Source organism: Echinops telfairi, unplaced genomic scaffold (assembly GCF_000313985.2).
Source record: "Echinops telfairi isolate 266 unplaced genomic scaffold, ASM31398v2 ScPeMD7_1713;HRSCAF=2227, whole genome shotgun sequence".
Taxonomy (NCBI): domain Eukaryota; kingdom Metazoa; phylum Chordata; class Mammalia; order Afrosoricida; family Tenrecidae; genus Echinops; species Echinops telfairi.
The window spans coordinates 13,884,597-13,900,914 of record NW_022105611.1 but is presented as its reverse complement, the minus strand read 5'-3'; the positions used below and the strand labels follow the sequence as shown (position 1 = coordinate 13,900,914).

Genomic DNA, 16,318 nt, shown 5'->3' with positions numbered 1-16,318 from the left:
TTGGTACAAAGCAAGGGTTCCTCTGGTTTCCTCCCTCAGCTTTTAGAGCAATCTCTAAGGGGGTGATACAAAACCCCAGCACGTTTCACGGTACCAACTGCATCTGTGCTCGTCACCCCTACATGCCACCCAGTCATTTCCAACTCCCGGCAGCCCTGTGCACAACAGAACAGCTACATGCTGCGGAGTCCGATGCCCTCCCACAGCCATGCTAGGTTTGAGCTTGTGCACGCAGCCACTGTGGCAATCCGTCTCCTGGACCGTCTTCCTCTTTACCATTGACTCTGTGCTCGACCATGCGTGCTGTTCTCCAGAGGCGGCTCTCCACTGATGACCTCTCTGAACCAGGGGTCCTCAAACTTTTTAAACAGGGGGCCAGTTCACTGTCCCTCACACCCGTTGGAGGGCCAGACTATACTTTAAAAAAAAAAGATGAAGAAATTCCTATGCACACAGCACATATCTTATTGAAAAACAAAACAAGGCAAAAACACCTGGCAGGCCAGAAAAATGTCCTCAGTGGGCCGCATGTAGCCCACGGGCCGTAGTTTGAGGACCCCCAGTTCTAAACTAAGCCAGATGAAATCTTGCCATCCGCACTTAAAAAGAGCATTTGGGCTGTACTTCCTCCCAAACAGTATTGTTTGCTCTTCCAGCAGGACATGCCATATTAAATATTCTTTGCCGATACCACACTTCAAGTTTGTCAGTGCGTCTTTGGTCTCCTTCTGCATTGTCTACCTTTCACCTGCATATGAAGCGATTGAAAACACTATGCCTTGGATAAGAGGCACCTTACTCATAAAAGTGAGTTTTTTGCTTTTTAAGGTTTTAAAGAGGTCTTTCACAGCTTTGTCCAGTGCATTATGTCATTTACTTTCTCAACTGCTGCTTCTATGGGCATCAATTGTTGATATGCATGTATGCATACACATATTACACATGCAATCATGTTCAAACAGGCATGGGTCTTGTCAATAGCAAATCCAGAGCTGGGGTTTCCTGCAAGGGGAGGGTAAGAAATGCCACCAGGGAAGGAAACAGAGGCTTCCAAAATGATAGTAAGGCTGTACTATTTTTAAGAGAGTGGTGGAACATGGGTGTTTATTTTATTATTCATCACCTCTATCTATTTTTATATCTGCAGCACCGCATAATACATTTTTAAACAATCTTCAGAGCTCTGACCCCAGGTCTAATATCTAAAGCAAGCTACCTGGAAAGGCAGACAGGAATCGCCCACTCACAGTGCTATTGCCAGCCCAGTTCTGGAGGAGGCCGGGCGGGGTAAAGTGAGGGAAAGCAGGTGAAGGCTGGAAGAGGATGCACAGACAAAGGCTGACTTTTCTTCTCTCCAATCAGACTTCAGTTAAAAAAGACCGCCCACTTTTGTGCTCACTTCAGCAGCTCGTATATCAAATCGGAAAGAGACAGAAAAGATTAGCATGAGCGCTGCACAAGAATCACAGGCAAAGTCAGGAAGCACTCCATAATTGTTTAAATTGTTGAATGCAAAAATTCACCATAACTCCCAAGAAAAACTTACTTTATAGAAAAGGCTCAACTTTGACCCTTTAGAAAAACTTCCCTTTCCATTTCTTAAATTATCCTATCTGCCTCATTTATAGACGGCGAAAGCAGTTGATAATCAGCTACTAACCATAAAGTTGGCGATTTGAAACTGCCCAATGGCACCATAAGAAGGATGCCAGGTGGTCTGCTGTGGGGATGTTCACAGCCAAGAACACCTGTTGGAACAGTTTGACTCTGGACCGCGTGGGTCCTCAGGAGTTGGAATTGACTTCTTGGAATTCACGGAGGTTTGATTTTGGATTTTACTCTTCTATCTTGAGATGCGCTCCTGTGCGTGCACACTTCCCTATGTGTTCCGTCGCGCACAGAGCCGCCTGTTCTCACTGGCATCCATGCCTAGCAGGGGGCATCCATGCCTAGAATAGAGGTTATGAAGTCAGGTAGATCTTTTCTCCAGTCACACCGCCAGCACAAATGGCTTTCTTCTCCAAGATGTGTCACTTCACCTCTGTGAGCCTCATTCTTTCAACGGAAGAGGGCAAACACTACTAGTGAACATCACAGGACTTGTGAGAGTTAAAAGTACAATTATGGTCCCTGAGCCAGAGACGGCATTTCATCAACATTAATTCTCTTACCCCTTCATTCTGTTAGTTTGCAAGATCTCAAAGTATCTCTACTAATGAGAGTTGTCGCGATGCCAGCTTTATAGGAAATGCTGGTTTGATCTATATAGTGTGCCTAATTGCTTTTGAATAAGCAGTCATCATACTTAGCATGTAATGAGGGATTATAGATGATAATGTAATGCTTAGCACCCTGGTCGAGTCCTGCCAAGGGCCAATGTTCCTGACCTATTCAGTCTGAAAGTTCTCAAGGATAGAGGGACAACTTCTCTCCAACTTCAGTGCAGAATCAGACCCATCGCGGGAGCTCATTCCTGTCTCTGCAGTGCCAGGAAGTCTCAAAACAATCAGCAAATAACATGAAAAACAAGCAGACCTCTTTACCACCACCACAGGTACACACTTTTTTAATTTGAAAGCTTTTCAGTGTTCACTGAGGCTATACACTTTTTATATCTTACATCATGCATTCGTGATGTCTACTCCCTGATGGGCAGTTTGTCCTGCTCTGGTGGTGCACGCTGTCATGATGCTGGAATCGATGACATTAGTATTTCAAAGTCAAGCACAGTCACCCAGGATGGACAGCTTTAGTGGAGCTTCTGGACTATGGGACAATGAAAGACCATTTAACAATCTACAAAGATGAACGAACTGGACCCTGTGAATGACCAGGAATGCTGGAAGGTGAGCTGCATCCGACTTACACACGGCGAGGAGGGCACAGGCCGGTGCATCTTTTGGTTCTGTTGGACATGAGAGTGTCGTACACCCAGGAGCAACCAGAGGAAAACAAACCGCAAAAAAACAAAGAACCACAACTCCTCATGCAGATAAGTTTGAGTCTCGCTAGAGACTGCCTCAATAGTATAACGGTTATGTGTTGGGCTGTGAGCTACAAGTTCGGCAGATGGAAACCATCTCCTCCTCCACGGGCGGATGACAAGGCTTTCTACTTCTGTAAAGATGTATAATTTCGGACAGCCCCAGGGCAGTTCTACTGAAGTCAGAAGTGACTTGATGGCAGTGAGTTGGGTTTGGGGAGCAAGAGTCTTGGAATATTATTTCCAAGAATGCCATCGGTCATGGGAAGGCCACAGAAGCCAACGATCCAAACTGGACTCTTCAGCTGAAGCATAACTGTACATTGATTTTTAAGATGCAGCTAATCACCCTTGGATGTTTTCTTTTCAGGGTAAAACAACCTCTTCTCATTTAAGCATTCTTTAAGCTATGCTTTTATTTTTTAAAATAAAAAGAGAGAATATGTTCAAAATCGGTAGCAGAGAATGAACAAACTTTTAGATACCCAACATTCAGAACAATGCCTTGAAAAATTATTACGCCCCTTATTCTTTATACTACTTTTGCTAATCTAGCCCAAGTTTGCCTTAGGGTTTGGTGACATGGGTCTACTTTTGACTAAATATTAAGCTTAGTGGGAAATAAAATTTATATTTCCTTCATATGGCTATTGGACTATACCTATACCTCTGGGACCTGCATGGCTCATTACCTTGACAAATGTTTATTAAGTGCTCTCCCTGTGTCAGGCACTGTGCTGGCTGCAGCAGATACAATTAAAACACAGTTCCACGTTTCAAGGTGTTCCCTCTTAAGTTGTGGCAAGGGGAAATAAACGCAGTGCATCATGTTAGACAGCAGCCCTGCAGCAGTTCAAATCCACCAGTTATTCTACAGGACAAAAACAAGGCTCACTCCTTCCATACAGATTTACAGCCTCAGAGAACCAGAGAGACAGCTCTGTCCTGTCCTACTGGGTCACTGTGACTCAAAGTGGACTCGCTGGCAGTGAGTTTCCTTTGAACATACATTCTACAAAAAGTGTAAGGGACCTTAAAGGAGAAGACTGAGTTCAAGTTGAAAATAATTGATAAGCCTCCCCATATATACAGTGATATCTAAGGATGAATGGGAAGAGTGGAGCATGGAAATCAAGAAAACATGGACTTAAAGCCCAGACAGGAGGCAGTGTAAGTGTGCGAGAATAGTGACATGTATTGGCGATCTATCCCTGCCTAACAATGGACCCCAAACAGAGTGGCCTGAATCAATTTTACCACATATTGTTCTTATGCATATGCAATTGTATCTCTTCCCTATATATCTGGTAAAGGGGGGACGTGTGAGGGTATCAAGTGCAACTAGAACTGAAGGAATTCTTCCAAGACGGTTCACACGCCTATCTCACAAATTGGTAATGACTGTTAACTGTACTTCATGTGGGCTAAGGACTGGGCGCCTCAGTGTTTGTCATTGGACATGTTCGTGTGGCCTTAGCTTCCTTCCAGCATAGTATCTAGGTGCCAAGGGTGAGCATCCTCGGAGAGACACCCTTTGAGAAGCCACAGAAGCTCCTTTCAGCTATAATCTATGAGGTGAGGCCATCATGAAGGGCTGCCCAGGTAGGGTGCCACAACTTTGTGGACCAGTGGCAAGGCTCTGAAAGACCAATAACCACATAAGAAATTAGTAGGGTTGAAGTATAGCATGTGAGAGGCTGCCGGCAGCTCTGAGATGATCCTAGGGAAAGATACGTTTTAGCTTGTTTTGTCCAATCCCCATGCATCATTCCCTTCAAATCACTTGTGCTTCCACCATCTTTCCCTAGCATTGGGTTCTATGAGGCTATTCATGGCAACCGGGAAAAACAAGCCTCGGACCTATTGGAAAACGTGCTACTGTGTACAAGCAATAGACTGCTTTAGTCTCTTAATGGTATCAGTATGGAGACAGGAATATTTTATGATAAGGGAGAATCCATGGGCCTGATATAGTATGTGTGCAATGTGAAAGTGAAGGACAAAAGTTATAGAGTCGTGACTCAGGAACTTTCCAATTGAGGTCCCTCATCTATAAAACGGGTTGCTACGGGTCAGGACGGACCCAATGGCAGTGAGTGAGTAAGAATGAATAATAATGACTTGCTGTGTAATAAAAATAAAACAATGCTATTAAAACTGTAGGCTATTACTGATTTACATCTCAAATCTATCACAGAATGCATACTTCATTAAGGCAGAAATCTTACCCTTAAAAAAATATTTTGGCATCCCAACTGCCTAGAACTAAAATATGCAGAAATACTTTTCAAATAAATGATCAAGTGGCTTGCACATTCAATGATCTAGAAGGCAAATGATTCAGTATGGAGGTGTTTGGATGTCAGAATGCCTTTTCTCCAGCAGCCAGTGACTGGATGGGTTGCTAGAAGTGAACTTTGGCTGCATACAAGGGTGAGTCAAAGAGCATTACTACTATAGTTCAAATGTATACATGAATAGGTTTGTTCCAAACCAAAAATGTTTATGTCTCCATGATCAACAGATGGCTACAGACAAGTTTTCTCCGCAAGACACTGTTTCATTCTTTTAGGGTGCCTTGGGGGTGTGGTGGGAGGGGAAGGTCCAGCAAAAAACAGTGACTTTTAGTAGGTCAGTTAAATTCAAGATGGAGAGGTCCACTCAGAAAGTGCTTTGGACTATTTTTCTGGAATTTCAAATGAGGAATCTTGCACATTTTTATTAAAGGATGCAAGGACCATAGGGATTTATTAGGAACAAATTTTAAGAAAATTGAAAATGCATTGGTTTTAAAAAAAAACAAGCTACCATGAGGTAAGTTACAGTGAGGAGATGTATACATATATATGTATATTCATCACAAATAGGGACTCTTTAGGGTATAGAAACTATCATTCTGCTAGTTATCAGAAGCCACAGATGCGGTATAAAGTAAAGAGGGCTGGTTTCTTTGGGAAGGGTTCTCAGGGCCATTGAGTCAATTGACTCAAAATGAGGGCTAGAGTGATGGAAACATTTCCTCTAGAAATGCGTGGAGATCCACACACAGACTATGCTGACAAACAAGTTTCACATCTCACATTTTTGTTTAATGTGTTCATATGAATATTCTGAGTTATTTTCATATATATATATGGATGTATAAAATCACTGTACAGTGCTCATCGCTGTAGAGCCAATTCTAACTCATGTGGACCCCATGTTTGTAGAGTAAAATTGCTCTCTGTGGTTTACAAGGCTGTATATTTTTGGAACAGATCATAACATTTGTCTTTCATGGTGCTGTGTTGGGGTCTCCACCTACTACTCTTTGACTCCTAGTAGAGAACTTCACCATCCACATAAGACCCTGAAGGACTGAGACATGAGCTGGTCAATTTGGGGTCATGTACACGGGACAGAACTCAGTACAACTGATTCTTAAGTGTATTGTGTCGAGTGGTGTGTCTTTTGCTATGCATTATAATTACTGTTACAATTCTGGCTGATATCAACCCACATTCAATATAGAGAATCCATAACCAGTCCATACAGTTTATGAGGAAATCTTTGTAAGGTATAATCACATTTATTATTACATAAGCACCTTCTGATTTATACATCCAATATATATATATATTTTAAATGTTATTATGTTTAAGCTTATTGATGCACTCAATGTGTCAGTCCACCTTGGTGAAGATCTATAGTTATGAACTATATATAATATGTATCATGTCTATATCATGTCTAATGCTATAGTAAGTTCAGTAGGCAAGTTCACCATGAATTTTAAGAAAATTAAAAAAAGGTTACAAGAGCCAAAATATGACCTTGAGCCTATCCCACCTGAATTTTGAGAACATCTCAAAGCAGATTTGATGCATTGAACACTAATAATGGAAGACGTAGAGAACTGTGGGAAAACATTAAGATTAAAATCATCATATGTAAAGAAAGCAAAAGTTCATTAAAAAGACAGAAAAGAAGGAAAGGCTCAAAGTGGATGTCACGAGAGGCTCTTATTCATAGAGTACCCAAGGCATACAGCAGAAAGGATGAAGTTAGAGAGCTGAACACAAAATTTCAAAGAGCAACTTGAGAAGACAAAGTAAAATATTAAAATGAAATGTTCAGAGACTTAGAGTTAGAAAACCAAAAGAAGTACATGTTCAGCATATCTTAAACAGAAAGAATATAAGTAGAATTTCAAACCTCTAGTTGAAATATTGAAATATTCTATCAGCAAAATATTGAGTGATGCAGGAAGCATCCAAAGGAGATGGGAAAAACAGTCACTGTACCAAAAAGAACTAGTCAACGTTCAACCAATTCAAGAGGTAGCATCTGAGCAAGGACCAACTGTACAGAAGAAAAAAGGTTAAGATGCACTGAAAGGATCCGATAAAAACAATGCTCCAGGATTTATAGAATACCTACTGAAATGTTTTAGTACATTAATTAAGTGCTGAAAGCACTTACAAGCCTTATCAGGAAATCTGAAAGACAGTTTTGTGGCCAACTGACTGGAAGAGACCCATTTTTGCACCCATTACAAAGAAAGCTCACCCAACAGAATGCTCACATTATTAAGCATTGATATCACATGCAAGTAAAAAATGTCAAAATATCATGCAATAGCTTCAGCAGTGCATTGACAGGAAGCTGACAAAGACTTGGGCCAGGATCAGCAGAGGATGTTCAACTACGGCTATCACTACTAATGTCCAGTAGATTTTGGCTAAAAGCAGAGAATACCAGAAAGGTGTGTATTTGTGTTTTATTGACTATGCAAAAGCATCCGACTGTGTGGAGCATAACAAACTATGGATAGTTTTGAGAAGAATGGGGATCTCAGTACCCCGTATTGTGATCATGGAGATCAAGAAGCAATTGTACGAACAAAGCAAGGGAATGCTGCATGGTTTAAGATTGGGAAAGTTGTGCTAGGGTTGTATCTTCTCACCATACTCATTTGATCTCCATGCTAAGCAAGAGAAGCTGAATTATAAGAAGAGGAATGTGGCACAAGGATTGGAGGAAGGCTTGTTAACAACCTTTCATATGCAGATAATGTACCCTTGCCTGCAGAAAGTGAGGAGGACTTGGGGTATTTGCTGATAAAGATTAGGGATGGATTATAACTAATTGTAAAGAAGTCCCAAATCCTCACAACTAGACCACTTGGTAACATCATGAAAAATGGAGCAAAGATTGAAGTTGTCAAGGATTTCATCTTGTTGGATCCACCGTAAATGCTCATGGAAGTAGCAGCGAAGAGGTCAAAAGACACATTGCATTGAGTAAATTTGCTACAGAAGAATTCTTTAAAGTGTTGAAAAACACGGTTGTTACTTTGAGGAGTCTGGTCCATCTGACTCAAGTCATGGTATTTTCAATTTCTCATATTTGTGTGAAATTTGGACATTGAAAAAGGAAGACCAAAGAAAAATCTATGCATTTAAGTTGTGGTGTGGCAAAGAATATTGCAAGTACTAGGATTTCCAAAAGAACAAACCAAGCTATCTTGGAAGAAGTATAACCAGAATGTTCATTGGAAGCAAGGATGGTGAGATTTTTGTGTCCTGTGTTTGATTGTGTTGTCAGAAAAGACTGATCCCTAGAGAAGGACAGGATGCTTTGTACTGTAGTGGGGAGGTGAAAAAGGGGGAAATCACTGGCAAGATGAAGAGACACAGTGGGTTACATCAGCGGGCACTAACAAAGTAATAATTGTGAGGATGGCACAGGACCAGGCAGTGTTATCATTCTGTGTACACAGGGTTGCAATGAGTCAGAGCCGACTCAAAGGTACCTAACAACAACAGCAGGAAGCTATAGTCAGAGGACCTCTTGGCATTTATTGGATGCATGTATTACTCATTGCAACCAGAGAGCTAAAGGGAAAGATTCACTGGAGGGGTAGGAATTATCCCTGCGTGTTGCCTATTGTTTTCATAAGAATAGAAAATGATCTTGGTTGCACTGTGACGTCAGCTTTATTATATGGGTGTTCTGAACTCCATCTGATCAACTGGGAAACAAAAGCACAGAGAGTAAGAAAGGGCTTCAAAAAATTGTGGGAAAATTCCATTATCTTTCAACTACATTGTGGGGGGGAGTATTTTGAAGCCTCTCATATTTCTACTAGATCAATATTTTCATTTTTGAAAAAAATGAGTTTTTCTGTGTCCAGGTCCTGAACCTTGATTGCACAGTGGGATGACTCTAAGGCCTTGAAAACCCTGCTGCCCTGGTCTCCCCCGGCATTGATATTTAAACGACCTCCATTTGATTCTTAGATGGGGCCAAAGTTGAGAATCATTGGTCTAGAATAGGAGTCAATAGGCTTTTTTTGTTCACGTAAAAGGTTAGAAATTTTAGACTTATAAGCCATACAGTCTCTGTCATAATGATTCTTCTATGCTGTTGTAACATAAAAGTGCTATAGATAATAAATAAATAAATAATAAGCGCAGTTGTATTCCAATAATATCTATTTACCAAAACAAGCAACCAACAACAACAACAAACACAATGGGGGGGGCAATGTGTTCCATAAACTATAGTTTTTTACCCTTAGTCTAGATTCTAGAAGAGCCTTCCATCACACATTGTTAAGGTCTATGCTTAAGGCCAGGGGATGTCTTATGGAAGGTTGGTTAGGTTGATGAGGAAAACTAAAGTTGAAATACCACTTCTTCTAGGAGTCAATATCCAAAACATGCATAATGTAAAATGTTATCTTTTTCCCACTTAGAAGTTAATTTTCTATTTTAAGAAAGGTCCACTGTGACTAATATTAAGATTTTAACACTGGTGCTACCTTCAGTTCAAATATTTTTGTACAGATCTGTAAACACATGCCTACTTTCATAGCTGATATCTTGAGAGCATTTTACACAAAGAGTCACAGGCATATCATATTTCTGCTCATGTATTTACTCATTTGGAGTAAATACTGGGGCGTGCAGGCTCATAATCGATTACTATCATTTTCAGAGTGTGGCTTTAGACAGAAATCATCCTGTAGGAACAGCTAAGAGTTTTGCCTTCCTCTCTGAAGAGGGACATGATCTGCATTTAAAAGCATATGTTTGGCTTTTTCAATTTTGTTTAGGTTTTTGTTTGTCTCCACATTTGTCAGCATGAAGCCATAGCCCCTGTTTCTACTTTGGGAAAACTGTAACATCGGTCAACTTTTCCTAGCTCCACGCAGTCCAGCTCCAATGAAGCCTGATTAGGGGAGGGGGCAGAGGGAAAGTGTTAGCATCAAGGACCTATCGGATTGGGGTTGTCTTTTGGGTCTCTGTATCCAGGAAATAAAGGAGAACTTGGAATTTATGGATTCATTGGTCAAATCTCTCTAAAAGTTATGAAGCAAAGCTATCACTTTGCAGAGTGAGATGTGCCTGACTTAAGCCACAGTATGTTCAATTGCATCATATAGATGAGAAAGCTCAACCATAAATAAGGGGGGCAAGAGAAAAAAAATTTAATTGTGGTATTATTAAAAATATTAAATATATCATGGGTTGCCAAAAGAATGAGCAAATCTATGCTAAAAAAGTACAACTAGAATGACTCTTGGAAGCCAGGATGATGACATTTTGTCTCATATACCTTGGACAGGTTATCAGGAGGGGTCAGTTCCTGGCAACAAATATCATGCTTGGTAAAGTGGGGCTCAATCAAAAAGAGAAAGACCCTCAACAGATGGCATAGGAGTTGGAAAATTTTATGTCAACCAGACACTCCTAGCTAGGAGTGTCAAACCTGCCTACTAAGTGGTAGCTCGATGACTGCTCTTGGGGATCTGACCTTTTGTATGAGAGTAGGGAACTCTGGGAAATTCCTCTCTCTCTCTGCCACTTCATCATCTGCCTCACTAAAACTTCACTGGGACTCTGTGCTTGTCTATGGGATGACCCTGTACCAACCAGCCCTGAGAGCTGTTGTTGCCCTGCCTACCTAGTTTCTACCTATCTTGGATGCACGTATAAGTCTGCACTCCCTGGCCTGTGATCTTCCTGCTTCGGTTCAGCATTCTGCATCCCCAGCATGTGGCTAAGTGAGTCTGAAGAGGACTAATGTACTGGGGTTGGGTGAATGGATCTGAGTTGGACCAGGCTGGGAAGCTTTCTTATACAGAGGTGAGTGTCACTGGATTTGTTTCTCTAGACAACCCAGCCTAACAAAGATGGGTTGACACAGCAGCTGCAACAATGAGTTCAAACTTCAGAAGAATTGTGAGACCAGGACGTGACTGGGCAGTATTCCATTCTGTTGTACGGAGGGCTTCTATAAGTCAGTCCTGACTTTGTGGCACCTAACAAGTTTTCCATCACCCATGCCTGGATAAACTGTTCTATATAGATAGCATCCTATTAGTTACCACTGCTCCCTGTGCTTCAAAGCTCTTTATCATTGCATTATATTACATCCCCAGAGATATAAACACATCATCCCACTAACCTTGTTCCTACCCGCTTCTGATATTGCCATCACCATCAGTACCCCCATGAAAAGCAACATGGTCAATTCCACCAGGGCCATCATTCTGGCATATCACCACCAGAATTCCTCATCACTGCACTCACACCCACTTTGCTACCACCGCTATTACCACTGTCACCATTATCACCCCTGCCTCCACCGTAACCTCTCTCGACAACACTAACACTGCTACCACCTCACTTCCCTCCTGCCCTGACCACAACCTCACCACCAATGGTGCCATCACTCCTGCCATCACCATTATCACCAATATTAATTCTGCCTTCAAGCCCACCTCCACCATCACAACCACTGCTGCCACCAGCACTATTTCTTCCATTTCAGCTACCATCATAACACTTCTACTCTTTGTGAGGAAGTAGGTCATTCAACTACGGTGCACATACATCTTACAGCAACACTTGAGATCAGTCAGTAATACAGGCTCAATTTACAAACGAGGAGACAAAAGTACAGAATGGGAAGGAAATGTATCTGGGGCCACACACACCTAATAAGGGTTGAACAGGAATTTAAATCAGGCTCTACTGAACACCACTTCCCATAACTTTCCCATAGCAATGATTAATCTCTATATGCTTACACTGCAAAAGGTACTGTTATAGAGATTAACACCTTTAATCCTCACAAATACATTGATACTAGAGGTTATTTTCCCAGATGAAGACCACACTCACTGCCACGGATTCAGTGCTAACTCATAGTGACTCCCTGGTGGTTTCTGATATAGAGTTGACAGCCCAGTCTCTCGCCCATAGAACTGCAGGTGATTTTTAATTGTTGACCATGTGGATCACAGCCCAATGCATAACTACTACTCCCCCAGGGCAAATCAGGCCCTGAAGGATTAATTCACTTGGCAAAAATCAGAAGGCTCCTATTTGACTAACTCTCCACTGCAAACAGGTAGACTTCAGGGTTAGTACTCTTCTCGACTTGTAAACTACTTTCCATGGACAACCACCAGAGTGCTTACTGAAGGCAGTAGCATTCAGACTAGACTAAAAAACAGGGGAACGGTGCATAGCAAGGTAAAACCAGTTAACAAGGAGACTCAGGAAGTCTCTACAAAGCAAGTATGCATGAGCTAAACCTTCCAAGACATGTAGGTGTTTTCCAACCGTAGAAGACCAAAGAGCATTGCTATTATTGATAACTGAGCTGAAGAGCACTATAGTTCTAGAAGCAAAGGTCTTTCTAGGCCCTGATGATTATTAGTTGACTCAATACTCTTCCTACTGAAGCGTTTTCCCTTGCCTTGGTCCGTGATTGGAGCCTAAGGGAATCACAGCATGTTAGCCACTCATGGAAACATGGAACTCCCTGGCTGGGTAGCACAAAAGATCAGGGGAGCAAGTGGATTCCAGATCTTGGTTATATAATCTTGGCCAAACAGTATGACTTATGACATCTGTCAAATGGGAATAGCATTGCATACACCTCATAGTACTGAAACGAGGATGCAATGAAGTCAATAATTTAAAGAATTTTGAATATTCTTTGTGGTTTTTATTTTTAGGACACAGACACTGAATCTCAAGCAGACTGGCCTCTGAAACCACCCAGTGAGCTGGTGGCAGGGAAGTACCAAGGCTCAGAGAATTTGACTCCTAGCCCATGACCTTGCACTGAGAAATTCACTCGGATCATTTGAGTACAACACGGACAGAAAGTTGAATCCAAAGTTCTAAACAAAGGCCAGTTCCCACCAAAGTCAAGGTGATTAAGATTGAAGGGTAGGGATTGAAGTATTCCTGTCAAAGCACTCAAGCCTTCCAATGCCTGTCACTCGAACAAGGGCATTTTACTATCCAAGGTTCCATGACAGTTCCACACGGTTAGAGGTGTTGCCGAGGCTATAGTTATTATAGTTATTAAAACTTTATGAGCTTGTTATTCACCCCTTAATCTCCTTAATATGAAGTGATGCATTTTTGAAAGCACAGCACATATCTAATTAATTCTAACAAAAAAAAAGGTTGCTAAACTTTTCAAGCTTCTCTCTGCTTCTAAGTGCATGAAGGCACGAATGAGGACAATTAGACAATACCTAAAAATGGTACAAGAGAGCGCAGACAAATCGTTGTGGTTGTTAGTAGGGGTTACATATTTGTGTTAATGCAATGGAATTTTCTATTAATATTGTTTACCATAATTCTGGATGTTTTTCCCCTGAAGAGGGCCAGGCTCTAAAGGGCTCAGAATATCTATGTCATGAAATGGTAACATAGTCATTCAAATTGCAAACCTTAATCCAGAGACATTTTTTCCAATGACTTTTCTCATATCTTGAAAAATAAATATATTTGTGTTAGAAAAGGTCTAGCCAAAAAGTTTCAAAGTTTTACATAAGCATTGTGTGATATCCTCAGGCTCTATTCTCTGACTTGCATAACAAAGTACGAGTATTTGCCATGTACACATCACAGGACTGTCCTTAGTGGCCATATAATGTTTAGAGAGAGTCACAAAAGATGGCACAGTAGAATTTTGCAATGGTCAGGACTTTGAAGGTAATGTTAACATTACCGCACAGATTAGGAATACCGTGTCCTTTCTGGTGTGGGCCTTTAAAACCCAGAGACTTGGAGGCTGAATAAGAATTTTAGGATCTTCATGGTCAAATTACATACTAACCACTAAAGCAAATGATGAAAATTTGAAGGATTCTAATAACTTCTTTAGCCTGAAGTTGATCAAACATGCAATCAAGAAGCATTGATAATTATTGGTAACTGGAATACAAAAGCTGAAAACCAAGAGCTGAGTCAATAATTGGAAAATATGGCCTTGATGATGGGGACACAGCTGAAGATCACATGATAGAATTCTGTAAGATTAGGGAATTGCAAATCCACTTTTCCCAACATAAAGGGAAACAACATACTTGGGTATCAGAGGAATCAAATACAGTAACAGAATATACAGGAATCCAAACGACTACTTCTGCAAGAAGAGACAAGAGAAAAGTTCAATTTCATCAGTTAAAACAAGGCCTGGTGGCAACCTTAGTAGAGACCATCAATTACTCATATGCAAAGTATAGGTTAAAGCTTAGAAAACAGTCCATGAGTTCCAAAATGTAAACATAAATATATCCCATCTGCATTTAGAGATCATCTCGAGAGCACTCATGATTGAATACCAGATGAGTTATGGGGTAACATTAAGAGCATCACATATGAAGAATGCAAAAGGTCATTAAATCGAGTGGATGTCAGAAAGGACTCATACTTGATATTGGATATCCACCATATAAAAAACAATGAAGTTAAAGAGCTGACTAAAAAATTCAATTTAAGAAGACAAAGTATAACATTCTAATAGAACATGCAACTAATGGAGTTAGAAAACAGAGAGAAGGAAACACCCAGCATATCACACACAGCAGACAAGCCTTGTGTTACAATGTTGAAGGAGTTTATGGGCAAAATACTGAATGATGCAGAAAGCAACAAAAATAAAATGAATGCATCGAGTCACTGTACAATAAAAATGTGACCAATGTTCAATCACTTGATTGAAAAGGTAGCATATTACTAAGAGCCAATGGTATTGAAAGAAGTTCAACCTGCATTGAAGATAGCAAAAATCTTAAGACTTCAAGAATTGACAGAATATAGAGTAAAATGATAATGATTCAATTTTGTGAGCATTCACTGACTGGTCTATGCCCAGAAATGTTTGGAAGAGCAATGCCTAGTCAACCCTGAGAAAAATACGTACATATTTGTGCCATTCCAAAGAAATAAGACCTAACAGAATGTCAGAAATTCAAGCCAGATTCAGAAAAGGATGTGGGTAAAGGATATCATGTCTGACCTCAAATTGATCTTGGCTGAAAGCATAAAGTACCAAAAATATGTTTACTTGCATTTTATTGACCATTCAAAAGCATTAGACTGTGTGGATCATAGCAAAGTATGGATAACATTGCAAAGAATGGCAATTTCATAACACTTAATTGTGCTCATGCAAAACCTGTACCAAGGTTCAGAGGTAGTTATTCTAATAGAAAAGGTTTGTAGCTCTCATTCTTCTAGGCAAATAATCCAAGAACCTGGACTTTATGAATAATAATGCAACATCAGGATTGGAGGAAGTTTTTCAAAATTTTATCATTATGTAGGTTTTTAAATTTTATTATTCATTGAGATTTAGTACATATATCAAATCATCCAATAGTTCAATCACATCGAATAGAATTGTACCGTTGCTACCATAATCAGTTTCGAGACATTCTCTTTCTATGTGCCCTCCTTGACATCATCTCCCTTTTACCCCACCCCTACCATGTTCCCCTCTCTCCCCCAAACCCTTATTTTACTTGCTATCCCTAAAGGTTCATCAATACTGGGTTTCCTGTACTGGAAAATGGAAAAACATATCATACCACTTCAAGAGAGTGACCTCCAATAACATCACACCTCTGAGAGCGCCTGTAACTCTATATGGTAACAGAAAGCTCCATGTTTCTCCCACAGGATGGCTGGTGTTTTCTACCCCTCGCAGTTAGCAGCTCAATGCGTAACCACTGTGCACCAGGTCTCCTACCTACCTGGTGGTGCAAATGGTTTACAGGCAGCTATTAAATAAAAAGTTAGTAGTTCAAAATGATCCAGAGGCAACACAGGACTGAAGATCTACCTTTGTAGACTACAGGTGTTGAAAATATTTGGAGGAAGTTCTACTTCAACAAACATGGGTCACCTGGTGTCAGCTTTGGTTTTTCGACCTTCTTTCTTCAAAATAGGAGCTCTGGTGGTGTCGTGGTTACACATTTGGCTGTGATCCACATGGTCAGCAGTTCAAAACCACCAACAGCTCTGAGGAAGAAAG

At 40.7% G+C, this 16,318-nt stretch overlaps 1 non-coding gene across 1 annotated transcript; it reads left to right on the top strand.

Annotated features, from left to right (window-relative positions):
• Positions 1-1,391: 1,391 nt before the first annotated feature.
• Positions 1,392-1,497, top strand: LOC115870513. The gene has a single exon (XR_004046747.1). It is a non-coding gene; the product is annotated as a U6 spliceosomal RNA (small nuclear RNA).
• Positions 1,498-16,318: the final 14,821 nt, after the last annotated feature.